We start from the raw sequence: 25,048 nt of genomic DNA, 5'->3' as shown, positions 1-25,048 counted from the left end.
CCAAGTTCTCGAGTCCCTGCCACCCATGGAAGAGTACAGCATGCCTGGCTGAGACCTAGCTGTCCCAGCCATTTGAGGAGTAAACCAGAGGTTAGAAAAATCTCTCTCCCTCTTTTTCTCTCTTGCTCTCATTTACAAGTAAAACAAATAATAATAATAATAACAACAACAACAACACATTGCTACAAAATAGAGGTGTATTGGAGGAAGAGGATAGCTTACAGGTAGAGCCCTGAAGAAGGTTGGGATTTATCAAGCAGGTGACAGAGGGTGGTGGCAGAGCTAGGTCGTGGCACATTTGCCACAGTTCTTCCCTCTTTCGTGAGCCTTGGAAAGACCACAGCTGCCCCCTATAGGGGATTTTGTCTACTCTGAGGTTGAGGAGGCTGACACTCAGCCCTCCTGACCTGGGAGGGCACCACTGGGACAGGGCTGCTAGAACTCCACAATGCTTCCATTACCCAGAGCCCCCTCTTTCTGTGTTCTGTGGCAGTTAGAGGACCACTGTGTCCAGTAACTGCCTGACCTGGGGATCATTTTCTAGACAGGAGGCATGTTTGGCAGAGCTGGGTGGATCCAGCTCTGCGTGTCCTGCTGACTTGGGGACATTTGCTTCCAGGTGGGTGGCCCTGGCCTCTCTGGGCTGCTGCTGAGGGTGATGCTGGCTGAGTCTTCAGTGGTGCCCATTGTGTGCTGACCATGGATATATGCATGCCGTTGCTTCCTCAGAGTGAACCTGGAGCGTGGGTGCCTATGTGCCCTGGGTGTGAACCTGTGTCAGGACATGGATGTCTGGGTAGGCAATATGGTGAGCACTGAATTCAGGTGTGGGGTGAGCCCATCTGTGAACCCACCAGGCATGTGGTTTCCAGGGAGTCTTCTGCACAGGTGCAGTGATGGTCATGGGAGGATAGCTGGATGGCCAAGGAGGATGAAGAGTGACCTTCCTAGGGGAGTGGGGTGGGGCTATTCATTGTCCCTACCCTCTGCACAGTTCACCATTCAGGGACCTGGGCATCAGGCACTGCCTGTGGGGCTGATCCCTCTGATGGACAGGAACTGTGGGGAGCAGTTCCCTGTGATTCTTTGGGGTTGTGTCATGACGGGATTTTTGCCTTTCAGCTTCAAGGAGCTGTGAGCCCTGGAGGTCTGGCTGGCCCAGCAGGCAGCACACGTCATTGCTGAGTGTGAGCAGTTACAGAACTGGAGGCTGCAGATTGACGAGTTGGGATTCTGCCTCATGTGCTGCCCCCATAGCTGCAGGGTCATGATCTTCCTCAGCACACGGATCACCAAAGGGCTGCCCTGGTTCCACCACTCCCTGAGTGTCCATGGCCTCTCACCAGCACCCCCCTCCTTGGTTGCAGAGTCACCATGGAGGGGTCTGGGGAACAGAAGGAGTGAGCTGCTTGCTGGCCCCAGGGAGGCTGTGGATCCTGCAACGAATCTTCTGTCCTCATTTTGTCCCAGGAGTGGGGTCATTTTCAGATTCTCACAGGTGTTTACCTGTTCGCGAACTTGTCCCCAGCTGCCATCACAGTGCTCACCCTGGTCAGCATTAGGCCAGAGCTGAATCTTTTTTTTTTTTTTTTTTGAGGGCCATCGTCCCTGTCTTTATTCACCAGGCCAGTTCCGAATATGAACAAGCAGAAAACTCATTACATAAGCATCTTAGTTATACCTTTCTGAAGTCTCTTGAAAATGATATTCACAATTCTGATGAGAGGCTTTTAATTGTTCTGAGGAAACTTTATTTTCTAAAACCTTTGATTCAGGAGTCGTTTTCTGACTTGTAGTCAGCAATTTCAGGCCCTCTGCATCCGCGTGTCCATCAGCTTTTCGAGGTTCTCTTCTGACATCCTCAGATGAAGACGTGCTGTCCCCAAAGCCCCAATAAGAGATGGGGACACTGCTTCTGCAGACACTGAGCCTTCGTGTCCTGCTGTCGACAAGCAGAAGGTTCAATCAGTATCCTGGGTGCCAGCACACAATTGTTCACCAACAGTCCTCAGTTTCAAATTTGCCTTTTAAGTCAGCAATATTTCCAACTTGGAGGACACAGGGCTGTTGTACCTGAGAACTGGCCAGGGAATGTAGGTCTTCCTCCTCACAGCAGGTTGGGGACCATCTGTCCTGTCAGCCTCACTGCTGCTCGTGCTGAGAGTGGAGGACACAGGGCTGTTTTGCCTGAGGCCTGGGAGTGTAGGTCCTCCTCCTTATGCCAGGATGAAGACTATCTGAACTGCAGGCCTCACTGCTGCTGGTGTTGAGACTGGACACAGAGGTCACGGGGCTCTTGTACCTGAGGACTGGCCAGGAAGTGTGGATCCTCATCAGACCAGGTGGGGAACTGTCCATCCTGTGGACTCTAGGGCAGGCATTTAGCCCTGATGACTGGTCACCTTCAGGCAGCACTGGGGACACAGCACTGGCCTGAAGCTGGGCGTCAAGGACACTACTTTATGGATCAGCTGGAAGCCCAGCTCCACAGGTAGTTTTGAGCCTCAGCGTACTGAGCAGATCCTAGAAGCTCCCCTTGAGTGAGCTCAGTTCTTGCTGCTCCACTGAGGCCCTCCTGGGATTTCCCACAGCCCAGCACAGGGGACAAGCAGCCATCCTCTTCCTCACGGCCCTGCTGGAAGACAAGGACTGACAGGTATTGCTGACCTTCAATTTTGGAAGGAGCTAGGAACCCCATGTCAATTTCGTTTCCCCTTGTGTGCTGTAAGTCTTTGGCTGGGATTTCCCACAGCTCAGAGCAGGGGACAAGCAGCCATCCGCCTCCTCACAGCCCAGCTGGAAGACAAGGCCTGGCAGGTATTTCTCACTTTCAGGATCCCCATGTCAGTTTGATTTTCTACGTCTCTGCTGTAAGCCTTTGGCTGGTATTTTCCCCAGCATTGCATGGGGGCGGGGGGTGGAATGGGGCAGTCCTGTTCTTTAAGGCCCTCCAGAGACACCAGGTTCTCCACAGCTTCATCGATTTCCTGGTTCTCGGGAGAACTCAAGAGACTGAAAAGTGTGATGTCACTTGCTTTGGGCCCTTTTTCTGCTCCATGCTGAGCCACTTGTGGCCCATAGCATCTGCCACTGTGGGCCTCTCAGCAGGGTCAAAAGTCATTAACCAATCCAGCATCTCTCCAGTTCCCCACTTACATAGGAGGGGATTAGGTTACGAGCCAGCCAGGATCGCTTCCTTCAAGTGCCCAAAGCTCTCCCCTTCAAAGGGCAGCCACCTGTTGCTATGGTGTACAGGACCAGGCCCAGGCTCCACATGTCAGCTTTATACCCATCAAACTCCTTATCTAGGAATTCTTCTGGGGTGTAATATTCAAGTGTCCCACACAAGGACTTTAGTTGTTGGCCTTCAGTCAGTTTTTGGCTAAAGCCAAAGTCAATTAGCTTAATAGGTCAGTCCAGAAGGAGATTTTCCAATTTTAAGTCTCTGTGAACAATGTGTTGCATGTGGTAGTACTCCACTGCTACTAATGTCTGAATGAAGTACCAACATGCTTCTCCTTCATGAAGGTGGCTGCACACCTCGACATACTTTTCAAGGTCCACCCCCACACCGCTAAAATACCCAATGAAAAGACAGGCTCTATCTGCTGTGTAGTCTACCTGTAACAGCTTTATAATGTTAGGGTGATGCAGAGAATGCATAATTTCTGCTGCTACCCAAGCTTGCGGGAACTTGGAAGAATCCCCGTCACCTCTGGCAGTGATCTCCACAGCCCCCTTGGTTCTGCTCTCCAGATGGAGGGCCAGCTTCACCTGCCCAAAGCTGCCCTTGCCAATGATCCCGAGGACCTCATATCCACGGAACACCTCCTTCTCAGTGTGGGAGGATCTGACGCCTTTCGTCGTCAGGATATCTCTTGTGCCTAGTGTACTGGGACACTAGGAACACTAGCTAATCACCTACAGTAGCTACGGTAACATGATAATCCAATGAGAAAGCAACAGATAAAGCCAATGCAGAGCAACAGATAAATGGTGCTGGGACAGTGGGAATCAGCATATTACAAATACCTGTTAAAGTTATGCAATTTTGTAACTCAGAATATTGAGTCACCATTAATAATTCTTTTTCCTCATAGTTATAATTTTATCAGCTTTATCCTTATGTCTGTGAATTTTGTAGAAAATTTTCTTTAGAATAACAATAAAAGCAGCAGTTCAAAAGACAAAAAAAAAATTACTTCATCCTGATGCCTAGTTTACTCTAGACTGGAATGGAAATGATGTAACATTTCAAGTAAGTTGAAGAGGGTATGTGGAAGTCACAGAATGTTATGAAAGAAATTTTGGACACAAAAGCTATTATTTTCCTAAGACATAGAATCTGAACCTCTGATAAAGCAGTTAAACTAGTCTATTATGTTCTCTTAATGTCTCTGTTAAATTCTAATTGTTTCAAAACAGATGAGTTTTTTATTAAGAGCTATGGGTTATTAAATATATGCTTATTCAAAAACATTTGAATACTAACCTTGTAACTCATCAAATTTGGTCTATATTATGTCACGATGTTAAGGGATCCTATTTAAACGAGATATTTTGGATTTTGAGCCTTCTTGGCATCCTTGACAGGCATTCAAAAAAACAAAATTTCAAAAATCTAGACTTTGACAATTTCCAGATGGGCCCCTGGAAACTGTCAAAGACACAGAGACACCAACTAATCAGGCTATTTGGATTATGTTAGAAGTACTGTCAAGATGTGAAGTGGTGTTACATTTTAAGTTTTTATAATATAAAATGCTAGTGATACAAATGTCTGAAAGCTAAAAAGTCTAATGATCTTGTGTTACTAGATGTGATGATTATCTTAATGTGAAAGGTCCAGGGGCTAAAGGATTAAGTGTTTTGTAAAATCCTTCAGCTGCTTTTGAAACTACTGTGCGAAGTAAATAAGTGCCTCCTGTTGGTTAATGAGCTTATAATTTTCAACATGCCTATTTTAAGTCTTATCATCCACAGTTTTATATCTCAGATTTTCTGCTCATGAAACTGAAACATTTCCCCTCCTCTATGAAATCCTCTCATTACTGGGTTAATGCCACTCTTAAGATCATTGGTTGCTAGTCTCACCCTGTCTTTTATACTATTGTATTTACTTATTGATAATGGAACGAACCAGGGCCTTCAGCAACCAGCTGGTCAACCAAATGCTGCTACAGGGATAGACTTGGCTCCCCATCCGGGAGACAGTGGCTTGAGACATTGCCCCATGCCAGAGAAGAGTACCTCGTCGCCCATGTCAGCAGTAAGTAGCTTAAGACAGATCATCGTCCCTCTACCCCTCCTGGACTTTTGGGGCTAATGTAATCCCATAAAACTCCTGCTTCATAAAAACCAAACGGGGGGAATGTTAGTAAAATGATGCAGTCTTATCTACTGTGCGATCTACACCCTGACACCATCCTATGCCCCAACCCCGCCGCCATGGCAGGAAGCCAGGTGGCCACATGGTCCAAACATCAATGTCAGCCCCACCCACATCCTAATGGGATTCGAGGCTTCTACTTCCCTGCCCACCCACTGGCAACGTGTTAAAGGGAGCTATTCCTGAGCATGCAGCTCTCTCTTCCTCTCCATCTCCTGATCTCTGTCTCTCTCTTACACTTTCTTTCTGCCTTTTTCCTTCTCTGTCCCTTCTCTCCAGTCTGTTGGGTTTCTCCCCATAAACTCCCTTAAAAAAAGAAAACAGGTGGAAGCAGAGAAAGGATTTTGCTAGTTTTACAGTATCAGAGAACAATACCATATTAACTTTCCAATGTGCTGTCTTTGCTAATGGTATTTCATACAGTGAAGCAACAAATCTGCAGCAAAATAAAATTTTCAACTTCTTAAAAAATAAATAAATGGGGGCCGGCATTGTGGCATAACAAGTTGAGCTGCTGCCTAGAATGACGGCATCCCGTATGGTCACTGGTTAGAGTCCAAGCTGCTCCATTTCCGGAAATCAGTTGAAGATGGAACAAGTACTTGTGCCCCAGCACTCACATGGGAGACCTGGTAGTAGCTCCTGGCTCCTGTCTCCGGTCTGGCCCAGCTCTGGCCATTGCATCCATTTGGGGAGTGAACCAGCAGATGGAAGGTCTCTGTCTCTTCCTCTAACTCTGCCTTTCAAAAGGATAAAATAAATCTTTTAAAATAATAGTTATGGATAAACTGGATTTCTATAAGCAAAAGAATGGAACTGGATCATTCTACCATACACAACAACAACTCAAAATGAGTAACTGTAAGAATAGAAATTGTAAAACTTCTAGGAGACAATGTAGGAGGAAAACTCCAAAATCCCAGGCCACAAAAGCAAAACTTTTTGAATGGGACTAAATAGAACTACAAATCTTAATGATGTTTCATTTATCCTGTAGTTTTTATAAAGCGCACAACTTCTGAGAATTAATCTGTGTAACTAGATCATCACTGGTGCTTATCTACTCCTTCCAAAATTCTCTTCCAAAATCATCAGTACCTTTTAAGATTCAACAATTATCGTAATTTATGTGTAGAAGTCTCAACCTTGTTTCTCCTACAAATATCACTTCCAACACATCTGGTGTTAGTAAAATGTATGTAATACTATGAAACAGACCATCTATTTGTTATCAATTTCATTCCTTATTAGACTAAGCAAGAAAATAAGAAAGCTTTGACCAAAATTGCAGAAGGTGGTTTTATTATGATGGCTCTCATTCATGCAGATCACCTTCTCCATAAAGTCATCCTAATGTCTCATTATTGTGTACCCTTGACCTGCTTAAGTGTCTTTGCAGATCGACTTGCTGTATTTTCCAAACATAAAATACAAATAAGATTTTTTGGTTACAAATTTTTGAGTGTGAGTGTGTGAGTGAGTGTGTGTGTGTGTAAAGAGCATCTAACAAATATGATACATTTAACTTACAAAAGGAATTACTGGGGCCAGTGCAGTAGTGTAATGGGCTAAGCCAGCACCTGCAGCACCCACGTCCCATATGGGCAGCAGTTCGACCTGGCTGCATCTCTTCCAATCCAGCTCTCTTCTATGCCCAGGAAAACCCATGAAAGTTGGCCCAAGTGCTTAGGCCCCTGCACCCATGTGGGAGACCCCAAGGAGGCTCTTGGCTCCTGGTTTCCAATCAGCTCAGCTCTGGCTGTAGCAGCCATTTGGGGAGCGACCCAGAAGATGGAAGACTTTTCTCTCAGTCTCTTCTTCTGTTACTGTACCTCTCAAATAAACACCAATCTTGAAAAGGAAATTATTTACATATTTGAAGTTGAAAATTTGCACGTTTGCATTTTTATCTATATACTTTTTCTCCATTCTACTATAGGATAAATACCATCTGCATGAATTAAATTGAAGTAACTAAACTTGTAGGAAAGAAAAATATGCAAAAATCCTAATGCATGTTTTACTATTAAAACATTAAAATCATAGTTGCATAATATAGTAAAAATAGCTGTAATATAGTAAGGATAAGTTTTTTCATGGATAGTTTTATTTTTTATTTCTCAAAATACTTTTTTTTCAAAGCACTTTTCAATAAAATTATTGGGCAAAAGTAAAACATAGCTCAAAATGTTAATTTTTTAATCTTTATTTAAAGTCAAGAGTTACACAGAGAGAGAAGCAGAGGCAGAGAGAGAGAGAGAGGGTATTCCATCTGCTGGATCACTTCCCAGTTGGCCACAACAGCTGGAGCTGCGCCGACTCAAAGCCAGGAGCCAGGAGACTCCTCCTGGTCTTCCACGTGGGTACAAGGGCCCAAGGACTTGGGCCATCTTCTACTGCTTTTACAGGCCATAGCAGGGAGCTGGATCGAAGTGGAGCAGCCAGGACTTGAACCAGCACTCTCATGAGATGCTAGCATTCCACGCAACAGCTTTACCCATTACACCACAGCGCTGGAACCCCTCAAATTTTAGTTATCTAAACACAAAAGCTCTCACCATAAAGAACAAAAGAACTGCTGGGGTGGATTTTTAGGTGAATGTCTGGGATTGTACTGATGAGAAAAATCAATGAAGACTTCCTCCAATGATAAGAAACCATTAACACATAAAGAAATAGAATGTTCATCTCAGTAACTCCTCAGATGTTTGTTTCTGAGAAAGAAAAGGAGTTCTTGCAAAGATAACCAAACACTCTGGAAAAGAAGACAACAGATACACCTGTCAACTTCTTTATGCAATTGTCCTTGTGAAAAGAGGGATTTCCCTTACCTGAAGAAAGACATGATGTTACCAGGTAAGCATAACATTAAAAATTCAACTGTGTGGCACTGGTGCTGTGATGCAGTGAGTTAAGTCACCATCTGGAATGCCAGCCTCCCAACTGGTGGCAGTTCAAGTCCCGGCTGCTCCACTTCTGATCTGGCTCACTGCTAATGCATCTAGGAGGGCGATGGAAGTGGCCACAAGTTCTTGGGCCCCTGCACCCATGTGGGACACCCACATGAAGCTCCTGGCTTCTGGCTTCAGCCTGGCCCATCCCTGGCCATTGCAGCCATTTGGGGAGTGAACCAGCTGATAGAAAGCTTCTCTTTCTGCTTCTCCCTCTCTGTAACTCCACCTTTCAGATAAGTAGATAAATCTTCTGAAGCATTCAACTGTGTGCCGTTCACTATAAATACACTACTAATCAGGAAATTGAAGGAGCTCTGAATTTATCAAGAAATATAATGCCAACTTGGTGTCACCTGAGATTAGCTACAAAGATTATTTCCCTCGTTTGAACAAACAAAAGTCATGCCTTTTATGATAAACAGACTCTAAACTTAGAACATTCCATCCTTTAAATTGCACAAAGTTGAAAATAGATATTTTTTTTTAAAATGAGCACACAAAACAATCTGATGACGTGAGGGTTCATTCACGTGTATATTGACTCATAAAAAAAAATCTCTGCTTCTAAACTTTTTAGAAGAAATCATTTTAGGCTTGAAGAATTGCACAAACAGTACAACCAAACTAAGACTTCGTAACATTTCCAGAGCCTCTCAGCCTAGACAGTGGTTGAAATAAGAATGCTTGAACTCACTACCTATGCTTTTTCAATCCCAGAAACTTGAAGCCATTTCCCAAGGTCACAGAAAGACAGCATGTAATAAACCAAATATGCAAACCTGATGACACTTTACTGATTCTGGCCAGCAGTCCTATCAGAGAGGATTCGAATATATAAGAACATGCAGAAAGCTACTGCTTATTGTGTAGAAACAACCAAGGAAAGCATGATTCCTTTCCAGCAAAATTTTCGAATACATTTTTAGTTCCTTTTGTCAGGATGCTTGTTCTCATGGCTTTAGAAAAATCTTGATGAAATTTATAGGAGACCCTATTCATTTGATTTAAATTTCCAATTACTGATGAAGTTTCAATGGTTCAGTATGCAATGTATGGAAAAAATTATTGAATGAATACAAAACTAGACCATGCAACTTATTCTTATCCATACAGAAGGAATTTAACATTGTTATATGAGTGCAGAAAGATTTACTGTCATTGGAAATAGTGGTGTTTTTTTTTTGAATATTTATTTAATTGAGAGACAGAGTTAAAGACAAAGAGTGGGAATGACTGAGAGAAAGCTTTTCTATCCACTGCTTCACTCCCCAAGTGGCCACATGAGTGCAGGGGCCCAAGCACTTGGGCCACCTTCTACTGCTTTTTCAGGTGATAGCAGGGAGCTGGATCAGAAAAGGAGCAGCTGGGACATGAACTGGTGCCCATATGGGATGCCAGTGCTGCAGGTGGAGGCCTACCCTACCACACCACAGTGCCAGACCTGCAATTAGGTTTTGAAGATTTTCCTTAGTACAGTCTGTCATTCTGTGACCTTGGAAAAATGTTTGGGACTTTTTGGGATTGAAAAGGCATGGGTAGTGAGTTCGAGTTTTCTTATTTCAAACACTTTCTAGGCTGTGAAGGCTCTGGAAACATGATGAATGCAACAATAATCCAAAAGGTATCACAGATACACATATGTAGGTTATATGTACATATATATATATCTACAACATGTAATATGATGAAGTGGGTTTTATCACAGGCATGCAAGTGTGGTTCAACATCTATAAAAATCAATGAAATCACATCAGCAGAAAGAACAACATAAAACACATGCACATCTCAATAGATGCAGTGGATGCTTCCATCAGAAGATTCAACATCCCTTCATGATAAAAAAAATTGGAACTAACAAGGTACAGAGGAAACATAGCTTAAAATTATCAAAGCTATATGATAAAACAATAGATAATACCATACTGAATGGGAAAAACCTGAAAACATTTCTCCTGAGTGTTGAACAAGAAAAGAACTCCACATAAACCATTCTTAGTCAATATAGTATCTCAAGTACTCACAAGAGTACTCAGGCAAAGTAAAGAATTAAAGGATGAAAATTGGGAAGGAGGAAGTCAAAATATCTTTTTCCAGAAGACATGATTTTAGACAGAAAAACTTAAAACACTGCAGTAAAAATGTTGGGAGTGATAAACCAGTAAGTCTCAGGATACAAAATCAATGTACAAAACAATTACACAGTAATAGTGATCTTCTGTAAAGTTAAGTTTAAGATCTTTGTAAAAAATAAGAATGGGGATAGTACAGGGAAGAGGAAAAAGGGTAGGAATACGAGCAGGATGGAGAGTACAGTGGGAAGTATCATCACCTTCCTGAATCTGTATATGAAATACATGAAGTCTGCATATCTTAAATAAAATAAAGTGGCCAGTGCCGCGGGTCAATAGGCTAATCCTCTGCCTGCGGCACTGGCACACAGGGTTCTAGTTCCGGTCAGGGCACCGGATTCTGTCTCGGTTGCTCCTCTTCCTGTCCAGCTCTCTGCTATGGCCCAGGAATGCAGTGGACGATGGCCCAAGTCCTTGGGCCCTGCACCCTCAGGGGAGACGAGGAGAAGCACCAGGCTCCTTGCTTTGGATCAGTGCGGTGAGCTGTCTGCAGTGCGCTGGCCGCAACAGCCACTGGGGGGTGAACCAACGGAAAAAGGAAGACCTTTCTCTTTCTCTGTCCACTCTGCCTGTCAAAAAGAAAGTAAATAAATAAAATAAAATAAAAAAGTATGAAACGGGAAAAAAGCCTAAATTTACAATAGCTACAAAAATTATTTAGTAATAAATTTAACCAAATAAGTGAAAGATCACAATAAAGGTATAAAGTGCTGATGAAATAAATCATCAAAGACACATGGAAATGGAAAGACATCCTCTGTTCATGAATTAGAAGCCTGTTTCTTTCATATTTACTCTCGTAACAGACCCTCTCATAAGTCAAGATCATGTACTCTTAGGATTCTCAGTTACTTCCCTGTGGTCCTCTCTTTGTCAAAGTTCTTGGTCCTCATTTTCCTTATTTATCAGATGTCATGCTAAATTTAGCACCTTAACAATGAAAAGTTTATGAAACATTACAGGAAGGGGAAGTTGGACAGTTACATGTAGCTTTCAAATTTGGGGAAAGTGAAAAACTTTAGATGGTTTTAGGAGAACCATCCTGATGGAGAAGAGTGTGTCAAATGAGTTAATTCAAAAACAGGATTAGAACCCTGGTACTTGTTAGGTGTATAATACATCTGAGTTGTTTAATGGACATGAACCAAGAGGAAATGAAAAAGGGGAGCGGAAATGAGGGTGAAAATGAAAATGAACGGATCAGTACTTATATATGTATATTGAAACAACAGAAAAAGCCTGACGATGACTGGAATAGTGTAATATGGGGGAAAGTGTGAAGAAAAATAGGTTTTTAAGTGACTTAAAATACAAAACTTAAATAAGCTTTATTTATATTTTTAGAGTTTTCTTTAAGAATGGAGGATTTAGATACACTTTCCTGAATAATGGTCCCCACAGCTCATTTTTTTTTTGAGCTCCACATTTGCCACTGTGTGATTTAGATGATTGAATCCCATACAAGGTGGGTGCTGTTGTCTCTATTTTATAGAAGAATGGCTCAGAGAAATTCAGAAACTTGCCTAGTTTAAAGCAGCTGTGACAGGGCTGGGTTTGACCAGATATGATGCTGAAGCCCGTGCTCTTTCTAGATGGCTGTAGCCTCATTGAACAATTGTTCATAGAATTTCAGCTCCTTAAAGGAGCCTCTCTATGGAGATTTGTATTTCCCCTATGGAACAGCTATGTAAGTAATTCTATGTCCTCTTCCCCCTACCACCAACACCCTTACAACTAGGACCGGCACCCATATGGGATGCTGGCTTCACAGGTGGTGGCTTACCCCACCCACAACAGCAGCCCCAGGATGGGGGACTTTCTATAAGGTGAAGACAGCTTAAGAAGGCCATTCCTCATGAGGAACCTTAAGAAGGCACCGTATTTTTCTGGAAGCACCATCCAGGTATTGGACAAAATTGTGCAACATTTCAACACCTACACCTGGGCTGAATGGCCCACACTAGGCCACCAGCCTTTCATTTCTTTATCAGTGTTTTTTTTTTTCTTTAAGAATGTACCATCTTAGAAGCAGAGAGTGCACCCTTCCCAGATCGTAAATCTCTTGGGCCTTGATCTAGACTTCCCAACTTCCAAAACAGTGAAAAATGAATTCCTGTTCTTTTTCAGTCACCCAGGTCAGGGTCTTGTTACGGTAACCCAAAGGACTGGAATATCCTGGAATGTCTTCTCTTCCTCCTTATGATTTGAAGCAGTTTTGGAGGCTATAGATTTCAGTTTGCTCTCACTTTGCTGTTTGCACTGGACTACATCAGCCCACTACTGTGCAGCTTTCCAGGGTTACTGAGGAGCAATCTGATGATGAACTTCAGGGTAAATGATGAAAGAAACCTCCCTCTCAGCTCTATGGATATGAACCATGCACCTGATGGTGACTTGGCAAACACAATATTTTGTTGTATTGTCATTATGCCAGTGAAGTGGTACCAACGTGTTGAGACCTATCATGTTGGAGATTCTGAGTGTAGGCTTGAGGAGTCCTACCAAAGCCAAGAGTTATTTACAAAGTTTAAAACTAGAAATGAAAAGTCCATTGAAACAGCCTTCAGGTGTTAATTTATCAAAACCTAAATATCAATTGCTATCACAAACTTAAGCAAAAAAATTTTGGGGTCCTTTCACTTTAACCAAGGTAGAAAGTTTCTTGAGAAAACCACCATGTGTATCCCCAGCTGTGATTGGTCTGTATCTTGCTCTGACATCAGGGGAGCCATTGTTATGTCATTCCGACTGCCTTAACAGTCCCCTGGCTTGGCCTCAGTTCTTGTTCAGTTGGCCCAGGAAGCTCTGTGGAGGCAGCCTGAAGGACTTGGATGACATTACTGGTTTTCTCATCTTGTCGTTTGTATCGCTGTTTTGTCTGTCTGGTCTCTTTGTTCTTTTTACTACATTGGTTCTTTTCTCTTTTTTTTTTCTACTTGTTTTATTATTTTTCTATTTTCTCAATTTCTCTCCGCTGCCTATTTCTACTTTGTATACTTGTGTATTTATTTTTCTTAAATGTTTTTTATTTTCTTTTTTGTTTTTATTGTTACTGGCTAAATGTATTTTATGCTGTTTTCATCTAGCATTCTTGCTGTGTCTCCCCCATGTTTTTGATTTTTTTCTCATTTTTCATCCTTTGATTTAGATAAGATCATTTTAAGACTTACTGATTAGAATTGTTACCATAGTTAAGATATTTGTTGTTTCACTTTACCATTTTTTGCATTCTGTGTGTTTTCTAACTTTTAATTCTTAATTTGGATACAACTGGTTTTAGTGATTAGTATACTGTAGTTCATATCATTAGCATTATCTGTTAGAAATATTAGCATACTGTGTCTTCTTGATTTTTCTTTCACAGTTTTTGTTGTTAACTTGGGTGACTAGTAAGTGTTCCTAGTGTCAGATTGCAGGGGTGGGGGTGTTGTGCCCAGATAGTTAGATCCCCGCAGAGACCCCCATAGAGTCGATCACACTGAACTGCACAAGCAAGGTTTATTCAGGAGTACAAGCCGCGACAGGGATGCCATCCATCCAACCCACACAGTGGAGGAAGGAGTGAGGCCCCGGTCTTTGTTTGGGAGAGTTTTTAAAGGAAAAAAGGGCTACATCAGCAGGAAAAAAAGAGTTACATACAGCATGGAAGCTTTGGCCACAGGGAGTTACAGCGGGGGCTTACAGCACAGGAGCTTTGGGTACAGGGAGTTACTTTGTTTAGCAATCTCTACTGTGCTGTCCCTGGTCTACCGAGCTAGCTGTCCCTGGTAAGCTTTGATATCTCCGGAATGCCTGAATGCCTGCTTTTACAAAGACTCTTGTCTGCTATGGGAAAAGGAGGCTGCTTTTTTATTGTTTTAAAATGGAGTCACTTTGGCTCTTCATCCCTCCTTGTTTTTGTACATGTTTGAAAAACCCAATCGGCCAGCGCCGCGGCTCACTAGGCTAATCCGCCTTGCGGCGCCGGCACCCCGGGTTCTAGCCCCAGTTGGGGCGCTGGATTCTGTCCCGGTTGCCCATCTTCCAGGCCAGCTCTCTGCTGTGGCCAGGGAGTGCAGTGGAGGATGGCCCAAGTACTTGGGCCCTGCACCCATGGGAGACCAGGAGAAGTACCTGGCTCCTGCCATCGGATCAGTGCGGTGCGCCGGCCGCAGTGCGCTGACCGTGGCGGCCACTGGAGGGTGAACCAACGGCAAGGGAAGACCTTTCTGTCTCTCTCTCTCTCTGTCCACTCTGCCTGTCAAAAAATAAAAAAAAAAAAAAGAAAAACCCAATCATGGGTTTGGACTGACATTTTATTGGTTTTACAAACGTTTAAGGCTTTATATTGGGACCGTTGGACCATTAATTCAACGGTGCCCAATCTCTGTTTCATAAACTGTACAAGTTTGTGAACAATGCAAGGGCCAAAGGTTAAAATTAAAATCAGGAGAACAAGGGGCCCTATGAGTCCTGATAGTAGGGTGGCTTGCCACGGAGAAGAACTGAACCAAGACTCAAACCACCCCTGAGAGGCCTCCCATTCTTTTTCATTTTGCCAGCCCCTCCCTGACCTTAGCCAGCCATGTTATCTTTTATTAGGCCCGAGTGATCTGCGGAAAAGCAGTGGCGCACAGCCCACCACATCAGTCCCAGAAGTCCAAGAGGTGCAGAGGGATGACGATCCATCCTCAGTGCCACCTCTGCTGACGTGGAGAAAAGAGGCACTCTTTGCTGCCATGGGGCAATGTTTTAAGCCACTGTTTCCTGGGTGGGGAGCCGAGCACATTCCTGTAGTAGCACTTGGTTGATCGCCTGGTTGCAGAAGGCCTTGGTTTGCTCCATCACCAGCTGTAAACACTTAAACAAACACTGTAGTATAGAGACAGGGTGAGAATAAAGCAGATTCCAGGCAAAACCGGGAGAAAAGCCACTCATTAGTGTGGGAGAGGGTTATCAGTACACACATGTTGGGAGTATAAACGGCAATCTACTACATAGAACAAAGAATTTACAGAAATCCTCAGCGTTTAATTTCTGCTCTACTTTTATACACAGAATAATGACTAGTTATTTGCAGCATGTCTTTAACTTTTTAACTTTGTGCATTTACTTTTCCTGAACAAGGCGCAGCTGCTGTTCCTATGTGTAACTGAGACAGTAGTTGATATTTAATAGGAAACACTGCTCACTTAACTATACTCCCTACTAGCCAAATTTACCTAATAATGAATTATCTTGATAATAGAGAGTAGAAACCATATGCACTAATTACACAGATGTTAAAGTCACAGTTTTAAACAAGGTAATTTACACTTTGAAGTACACTACTTACGGTAATACTGTTTAAAAGATACTACTGCTGCCCCCAAAGGATATGTACAGAATGTATATAAAACACTGACTTTAATAAGCAACAAAATTACAAAGGAATGAGGCCAAGGAGTGGGCCAGACAGGGTCCAGAACAAAGGACAGAGTTGCTATTAGAGCAGTCAAGAAAAGTGTTGTCCAAGTTACAAATAAGTTTTCAGAGAGGCAAAGAGGATTTGATAAAAGGGGCTAGATAATAACCTGGTGGCTTTAGGGCTTGTAAGTTAAGGGACCTAGACTGTGGTGGAATGAGAAGGCCATGCCAAGGTGGCCACTGGTAAGCGAGCATCAGTTACTCAGGGATGGCTTTGGAAACTGCCTGGTAACAGGCTGTGATTGGTTGGGGCACAGACCGCCCCTTGATGAGACTGGCTGGTCTTGGCTATATAACATATTGTACCAACTGAAATAAACGAGTCTGCTGGCTGCTCCCCTCAAGCCTGCTTTCACCTGACTCCCGGGGTCTGTGTGGTGACTCCGCGCCTCTTGCCCCCATCACGCTGCTCCTCTCAGAAACGAATCCACTGCAACATTGCTGAGAAATCAACAGCAACATCTGGCACGCCAACTTGACTGAGAGAAAGACAGCATGTCGGACTCGGCGAGGTCCCCCCTGGATTTCGGCAAGTAGGCCCCTCGGTGTTTTGTGTGCTGTTCGGTTCTGTGAGGGTGAGCACAGAACCCCCTCCTACGCCCCTTTCCTTGTCCTTGTCCTCGGTCTAAGTGACCCCAGGTTAGGCACACTCCACCCAGAAGCGTACGTCGCTTCTCGGCTCCTCCTTTTACTTTCGGTTCGCCTGGCGAATTCTCATAAGGGACTCATCATCCCAGAATTCAGAACGAAGTCATCTTCCCTCACTCAAGAGAGGTGACGCTCCGGAGACACCGTGTGGCCATACGGCCTTGACCTAATGAATCAAGGAAGTCCCCCACTAGGCACAGGACATACTTACGATTTGATACACCACTATCTGTTTGTCTAACGTAGGGAAACCTCCTGCAAAATGCCATCAACAGCTGAGGTGCTAGGAATTTGCTTTGTTATGGCAGCAGTGCTGTACGTGTCTTTCCTTTGGCTAGAGTTGGCGTGCCATGCGGCTCTTAAGTGCTCAGACATGGGAAAGATACCCCCCCTCTCAGAATCCTGCGCAGATTATAAGACAGTGAATTTGTGAGTGGTAAGAGCCTGACACTCCAGGCCTCTGCCTCACAGACAACAGTTGATGACTTAGGGAGAGAGAGCTCCAACTGTGAAAATAAGGTAGCAAACAATGTAGCAACGCCTAGTCAGCCACCCCCCACATACCTGTGGGATGAACTTAAAGGGCCTCTAGACAGTAACTCATGCAAGGTCATCCCATCTGCACCCAGTGAGGATCCCCACATTTGTGGCAGTACTCGGACACCCCATGCTCTTAGGGCAGCTTCTAGACCCCATCCCACCCGCACATTTGCTGTTAATGTAGGAGCGGACACAAAATTCAGACCCTGGACTCCAACAGCCATAAATGACCTAACTATGTAACAAAGGCTTTCATTGGGCAAAAGATGGCAAGACCAAACCTTTAAACTCCCAGTGGGGCGGCCTTCAGCCCAGCAAGTAAGAGGGAGTCCTACTACCATTAACTGGTCGATGCCCATCTTCAATCTGAGGCTGAAATTGACTCTATATTTAGATGACAATGGAGATACAGGAGCCATCTTCCCACTAATTGCTGAAGTTTTCATGACCTTATGGGGGATAGATGTACTCTCACAAATACAAGCGGTCCTCACTACGGATCACAAATCTCTACAAGTCAGCAGCTTTAATGGAGAACCTACAAGTAAGATTCACCCCCAATTCTAAGGGCCACTGCTCACCTCATACAAAAGCCAAGCCCAATCCCCATTGAATGGGAAAAAACAGGAAGCATCTGGGTAGAACAGTGGCCAATAATACAACCCAAACTTAGCATCCTTAAAGAACTGGTACAGGAACAATTGGAAAAGGGACACACAGAACCCTCCACTAGCCCTCATAATATGCCCATTTTTGTGATACCAAAGAAACAGGGAAAATATAGGCTTCTACAGGATTTCAGAAGCAATTAACAAAAATATAAAAAAGATGGGAACATTCCAGGCTGGCATTCCCCATCCAGGGGCCATTCCTAATGGATATCACATAGTTACCATTGATATCAAAGACTGCTTCTTTTCCATTCCCATTAGAGCAGGATAAGGCTTACTTTGCCTTTACAGTATGGGAGCCCAATTTCCAGCTCCCTGCAAAAAGATTCCAGTGGACAGTACTCCCCCAAGGCATGAAAAATAGCCCTGCCATTTGCCAAAGATACGTTTCTCATGCGACCAGCACACTTAAAGATCAGTGCTTGGTCATACATTATGTGGATGATATCTTACTTGCTCACAAGAATGCAGCAATTCTGAATACCTGTCTAAGTGAGACAGTAAGAAATTTACAATTCCTGGGTTTGTCTATTGCCACAGAAAAAGTACAACATTTTCCTCCCTTTCAATTCTTGGGTTATCAAATCTCCTCCCATATATCTCCAATGGGTCCAAACCTAAAAGTCAAGCATAAATACTCACTTAATGAACTTCAGCAACTATGTGGCCAAATCAATTGGCTGAAGCCCTTCCTTCCCCTAACACCTGCAGAACTTAGACCGCTACACGATTTACTAAGGGAAACAGCCCTTCCTCAAAAATCACATTGACACCTGCAGCCAAATCCACTATAGAAAAGATTAACACCCAGTTGTCAAATTTAAAAACCTTTAGATATGACCCTCAGGTGCCTCTATTTGCCATAACCATAGCTACCCTCAAGGCCCCCTTAGGAGTTATTTGGCAACAACACGGACCACTTTTTTGGGTGCACATAGCCTGGAGTGATTGTCCTAAAATAGCAAACAAAGCAGATACCATCCTTATGATGGGACTTAAATTAAGATATTATACCAATAAGATATTTAACACAGAGCCAGACATAGTGGTCCAACCACTATCACAATTAGAACTGTCGACACTGATGCAGAATAGCACGCTCTTTCAAATTTTAATGATAAATTTTCCAGGACAGATTGACAATCACCTGCCAGCAGACAGGCTACTCCAGACACTACAAACCTTAGAAACAGACTATCCAAAACATGCTTTCCCTGCTAATCAACCTATACCCATGGCACCATGTGCGTTTATGGATGCCAACAAGTCACTCTTTGGAATAGTGATCAAATCTTTAACAGAAAAAGATAAGATCCATGCAGAACCCCATGGGGGATCAGTACAGTTGGGAGAAATAAAAGCAATAGTCAAGGTTCTACTCCTTAGCCAAGATGGACCGGTAAATATATTTTCGGACAGCAAATACTCAGTATAGGTAGCAAAGACAATCCCTTTTGCAGTCTTTAACCCGACCAGTAAGCCAATTGACCAGATGGTCACAACACTTAAAGAGCTAATTGAGAACAGAAAATACCCATGGTATATCTCACACGTAAGATCACATACTGGGTTACCTGGCTTTATTTTCCAAGGCAACAGAAAGGTTGATCGTCTTATCTCCTGCAACACGGCTTCCATTGGACACTTAGAACAAGCCCGTATTTTACACCAAAAATTTCATATGTCAGCAAGCAACATAAAATTGCTTTTCCCAGAGCTAACAATGAGCCAATGCAAACACCTAGTGCACTCTTGCAAGAATTGTGCACCCCTCACCCCGTTAGGCCCACTGCAACAAGCAGGAGTGAACCCGTGAGGCCTTGCTCCTAATAAACTACGGCAAGTGGACGTCACCCACATTAATTCCTTTGGTAAACTTAAGTTTGTCCATGTGGTGGTAGATACTTGTTCAAAGGCTGTATTTGCAACAGCCCAATCCTGAGAAAAGGCTAGTAATGTGATAAAGGTGGTGAAATCAGCCATGCTGGTCCTTGGTGTCCCCTGGACCATAAAGACTGATAACGGGCCAGCGTATACATCACAGGAATTTAATTCCTTCCTGAAATCTTGGAACATACAGTCTGCCACAGGTATCCCATACAACCCACAGGGACAGGCAATTACTGAAAGAACTCACAGGACAATTAAAGATCTCTTACAAAGACAAAAAAATAATCATATGCCCTCAGACCCATAGCTTGCTTTGACTGAGGTCCTTTTCACTATCAATTTTCTTACTTTTGATTCCCAAGGGATCAGCCCAGCTTATAAACACTGGGGATCCTTTCCATCCCAGACCCCAGCCCCTGTGGTTAGGTGGAAAGACCCCCTGACAGGAGAATGGAAAGGACCACACCCTCTGCTAACCAAAGGTCGAGGATATGCTTGTGTCTTTCCACAGAATGCAGAACAGCCTATTTGGGTACCAGCCAGAAACATCAAGCCTGCAACTGACAGCCAACAAAACTAGCTGAACAAGACTGAGAACCCACCTTGTTAGCAGACACACCTGCCCTATCATCCTACCCTGAGAAACTGCCCATAGCCACATCTGTTACTGTTTTGTACCCCACTAGCTTTGGTCAGCCACTCAAATGGCCCACAGCCTGTGTGCGGTCATGCCATTCCTGATAACCATTATTCCTCATTCCTACCCCTATCTGAGCAAGCAATCCTGTGATCTCTCGATTTGAGCACTGGTTAGTCAATGACGGGTAAGATCCCCTGGGGGACAACCTAAGACAGGCACAACTGCGTAAGGAGACCACATGGAAATGGGGTCAACAATGGTAGGACCAAGAGTCATGCATCCCATTGCTCAAAAATAAACAAAAAGGGGGAAATGTGGTGGAATGAGAAGGCCATGCCAAGGTGGCCACTGGCAAGCGAGCGTCAGTTACTCAGGGATGGCTTTGGAAACTGCCTGGCAACAGGCTGTGATTGGATGGCTTTGGAAACTGCCTGGCAACAGGCTGTGATTGGATGGCTTTGGAAACTGCCTGGCAACAGGCTGTGATTGGTTGGGGCACAGACCGCCCCTTGACCAGACTGGCTGGTCTTGGCTATATAAGATGTTGTACCAACTGAAATAAACGAGTCTGCCGGCTGCTCGCCTCAAGCCTGCTTTCACCCGACTCCCCCCGGGGTCTGTGTGGTGACTCCACGCCTCTTGCCCCCACCACACTGCTCCTCTCAGAAACCAATCCACTGCAACATTGTTGAGAAATCAACGGCAACACTAGACCTATCTATCTTTTTACATAGGGTACATTTTAAGGGAGGTGTGAACCTCCTTGGGGAAGGCACTCTGCTGACTTTCATTACTTACCTGGCCTGGGAGCAGAGCTGGCCAGGTAAAGGTAGGTGGCATCTCCAACAGCAAATTTAAAGCTCTGTCTGCAATGTCACTGACCCTACTTGGCCATTCTCTCAACAGTGGTGGTCACTTTGAAGGCTGAGCCAAGTGAAGGGATTTTCAGCTTAGAGCCAATAAGATCTGTGGCTCTGACCTGAAGTCCTTCGACTCCAGGGCAGGTCCATTTCCAGTGATCCAACTCCTGGCTGGCAGAGCTGCCAGGGCTCTTTATAAGCTGACTTCTGCTGAAGCCCAGGCTTACCACATCGAAAGCCACTGCAGTGGCCTGGCCTATTGGGTCTCCCTGAGGGCAGATCACTGTACACAGCTGCCTGTAATAGGCCTGCCATCCATCTTCACATTGCTTCTGATGTCCAGTTTTCTTTTCCTCCTGGTTCTTGTTAAAGTAGACCAGAGAATGCAAGTCAAGGGAGTGCTCAGTCCCACCTCTAATTTTTGTTGTCTAGACTAGAAGTCCAGAGTTATAGGCATGTTTCTTATAAATATTTAGCTGGGTTGGGCTACTCTGATTTCTGAACATGGTTGACCTTTAACAGAACTGACCTATGTCCTTACCCAAATAGCTATGCAAGGATATTGCCAGATTGTCACTACAAAATCTTACCAGTTACCAGCCATGCTTAAAAAACCTTGCACCACCAGAGGCAAAATAGATACGTTACTCTGTGTGGTGTTGCCTGGCAGTGGCTTTAATTTTCTACGCTAGTCTTTAATCCAAGTAATTAAGTAATCTCACAAGGAATAATCATACATGGCAACAGGGTCAAAAAGGCAGGGCAGTTCTTTCATACACAAATATTTTAAGAGTAATAGCAAATGAAATAAACTTAGCAAGCAGATTCAATTATTAGACAACAACTTAGGAAAACACCTACCAGAAGGCCCAATGTCCTTCACAAATTTTAAGAACACATGTACTCGGAAACATCTCTTAAATACCCAACATGGTGTAGCTTGTTTAACCAGCAAATTTAAGCACAAGTATATAAAATATTTTCAGTTTTTTTTTTCTTTTAACAAGTTTACAGAGATTTAGGTTACACGAATTTTCGATCAACTTTAGCCTTTTAAATTTACGGGAAACATTCTGTTACAGATTACAATATAATCAAGCTCTACAGCAATATGTAACACTTGAAATAACTTTCTTGTATACAGAACATTTAGACCAGCAGAGACATTAGAAAAACATACATAAGTGATACAGAGGAGTTGATTAGATAGATGCATTTAGTTTCACAGCAAACTACAGGGTCACATACATCAGAACAATAAAGCAGTTTCAGTGATAGTTGTTAGAATCTTTAACCTTTTTTATGAATCACCAATTGATTTGAATTACTTTCTGATCTTAGTAACCTCAGTTAACTATACTTTTTTCCAGTTGGTACCTGCAATACATTATTGGCTTTATCAGTTTAAAGAGTCATCCCAAAGTACTGAATACAACAGATGTAGCTGGAAAAAGTCCATTGCAACCTATAGGAGGACAGTTAAACACAGAACCAACAATGCTTTAGTTTTATGAGCAGTAAATCTGATATACAAAACTGTGGATGACAAAAGACCTTAAGTTGTCATATTTAAAATTACAAACCTGTTAACCAAGAAGAGACACTTGTTTACTTTACATAGCATTTTTGAAAGCACCTGTAGGATTTTACAAGGCACACTTAACTCTTTTAGGCCTCTGGGGCCCCTTCACCAAGATGACCATTATGTTTAGTAACACTAGATTACCAGACTTTATAATTTTCAGACATTTGTATCAATACTATTTTATATCATGACATAATACAGGCCAAATTTGATCATTGTTACAAGGTGATTATTTAAAGGTTTGAAAATAAGCACATATTTAAATAACCCATAGCTCTTACTAAAAACTCAGTTGTTTTTAGACAATTAGAATTTAACAGAGACATCAAGAGAACACGACAGATTAACTTTTTGCTCTAACAGAAAATCAGTAATAGCTTTCGTGTCCAAAAATTTTTTTTCTTACAACTTTTTGTGACTTTTACACACCCTCTTTAACTTACTTGAAACATTTTATTTTTATACTTGTGATGTTTTTCATCTGTCAATTTTCTTGCTTTACATTTTGAAATAACCTATCAAAATCTTTAAATCAAGACCACATTTTTAAACAAGGTAACACATCAAATTTCAGCATTAATTACTTTTAAGTGATGTTGAACTATTTTTTATATGGACAATCTAGGAAAACATGTTAGCAAATTCAAGTAGTTTTTCTATAGAACATAAGGTGTTGAAAGTACCAAAGTTTACATTTAGACACTTATCTCATTTGTCTTTACCCAATTTAAATTAGCAGTTATACCTAAATGACTTAAGATGCTGATATTATATATCTGTACCTGAATTTAATTAAAATTGTATTTATCTAAAACAAGTGCTAATTACCTTACTGTATCACTGAGTACTGACCACCCAGAAATTTGTTAAAACAAATTGCAAAATAAGTTCAGCAAGTTACAAAGCAGTATCTTCTGGCTTGCACGAGATAAAACAGAAAAGCCATCAGAAGGGTGGGATACCCGATTTGTTTCATTGATAAGACAGGGAGAGTAGACTTTGGACCAGGCCTGGTTCTAAGGTAAAGTTCAAATTCTGAGATAAGGCAAGCGGGAGGAGAGTTACCCAGTCCACACCAGTCTCTAAGGCCAAATTCGAATTTTGTGCCAATCTTGCATGCTGCCACTTTGAGACCAGCCAACAGAGCCTGATGATAGACATGGAGTCTTTCCTTTACAGAAATTAACCCAATCGTAATTCTCCTTTTTAACATTTACATTGTTCCAACATGCCAGAAGGCTGTTCACCTTGGAGACCTGTTGGAGATATGGGCATGGCCTGGCGAGAGATTTACACCCTCTTCCCCGGATTTTTGAGGGCCAGCAAGAGCTCACCGGATGCCGCAGCTGGCCCTCAGGGCTCCTGCTGGCTTCTCCGCACTTCACTGAATTTCTTTACTTTGACACTCAAGAGCACTGGGCAGAAATCACATTGCATCAACACCCGCCACCGGCCCTCGCTATGCTTTGTTTTAATTAAACAGTTGGAATCCACTGGTCCGCACCAGTTCTAAGTCGGCTACTAGGCGCTGGCCAAGGCGAGGCACCAAGCGGAACTGCGGCCCCAGGGGCGGAACTGCGGCCCCAGGGGCAGAACTGTGGCCCCAGGGGCGGGACTGGGGCAGGGAGGAGACTGCGCAGCACCGGGGTGGGGGAGGGGACACAAACACGGGCCGTACAGAATTTCCACGGACAGATTTAGATGGTCGTATTACAGAAGGTCTCAACTGCTCCGAGGCCAAACCTCCGGGAGTTTGAAGGAGACCAAAGACCTTACGGATGGGATGAGAACTCTGCAGCAGTCCCTCTTTGTCCCCAGATACAGATTGGATCTTTCCAGGTCCCCAGATACTCCTGTTTACAATTGCTCACTAAACATGGGTTCCAGATTGCCCCTGAAAAGGTTCAAAAGGTAACCCCCTTTAAGGTTCTTGGGGCTGTCTTAGAACTAGATACGGCCAGCGCCGCGGCTCAATAGGCTAATCCTCTGCCTTGTGACGCCGGCACACTGGGTTCTAGTCCCAGTTGGGGTGCCGGATTCTGTCCCGGTTGTCCCTCTTCCAGGCCAGCTCTCTGCTGTGGCCAGGGAGTGCAGTGGAGGATGGCCCAAGTCCTTGGGCCCTGCACCCCATGGGAGACCAGGAAAAGCACCTGGCTCCTGGCTCCTGCCATCGGATCAGCGCGGTGCGCCGGCCGCAGCGCGCTGACCGCGGCGGCCACTGGAGGGTGAACCAACGGCAAAGGAAGACCTTTCTCTCTGTCTCTCTCACTGTCCACTTTGCCTGTCAAAAAAAAAAA

At 43.6% G+C, this 25,048-nt stretch overlaps 1 protein-coding gene and 1 pseudogene across 3 annotated transcripts in view; both read right to left on the bottom strand.

Annotated features, from left to right (window-relative positions):
• Positions 1-203: 203 nt before the first annotated feature.
• LOC103346407 (trafficking protein particle complex subunit 9) overlaps positions 204-25,048 on the bottom strand; it is a 122,692-nt gene continuing 97,847 nt past the window's right edge. Inside the window, exon 5 of one of the 3 annotated variants that reach the window (XM_089321779.1) lies at positions 204-1,942. The gene's annotated coding sequence lies outside the window, so the exon portion shown is untranslated. Of the gene's footprint in view, positions 1,943-14,732; positions 15,324-25,048 lie in introns of those variants that run through there. The other 2 variants (XM_089321780.1, XM_089321777.1) reach the window with 2 other exon arrangements.
• On the bottom strand, positions 1,954-5,292 carry LOC149120537 (sperm motility kinase X-like; annotated as a pseudogene).

This window comes from Oryctolagus cuniculus, chromosome 19 (genome assembly GCF_051225735.1).
Source record: "Oryctolagus cuniculus isolate XC-2025 breed Fujian yellow rabbit chromosome 19, ASM5122573v1, whole genome shotgun sequence".
In the NCBI taxonomy this organism is placed as follows: domain Eukaryota; kingdom Metazoa; phylum Chordata; class Mammalia; order Lagomorpha; family Leporidae; genus Oryctolagus; species Oryctolagus cuniculus.
Note: the sequence above shows the minus strand (reverse complement) of the source record. Positions and strands in the feature narration are given on the sequence as shown.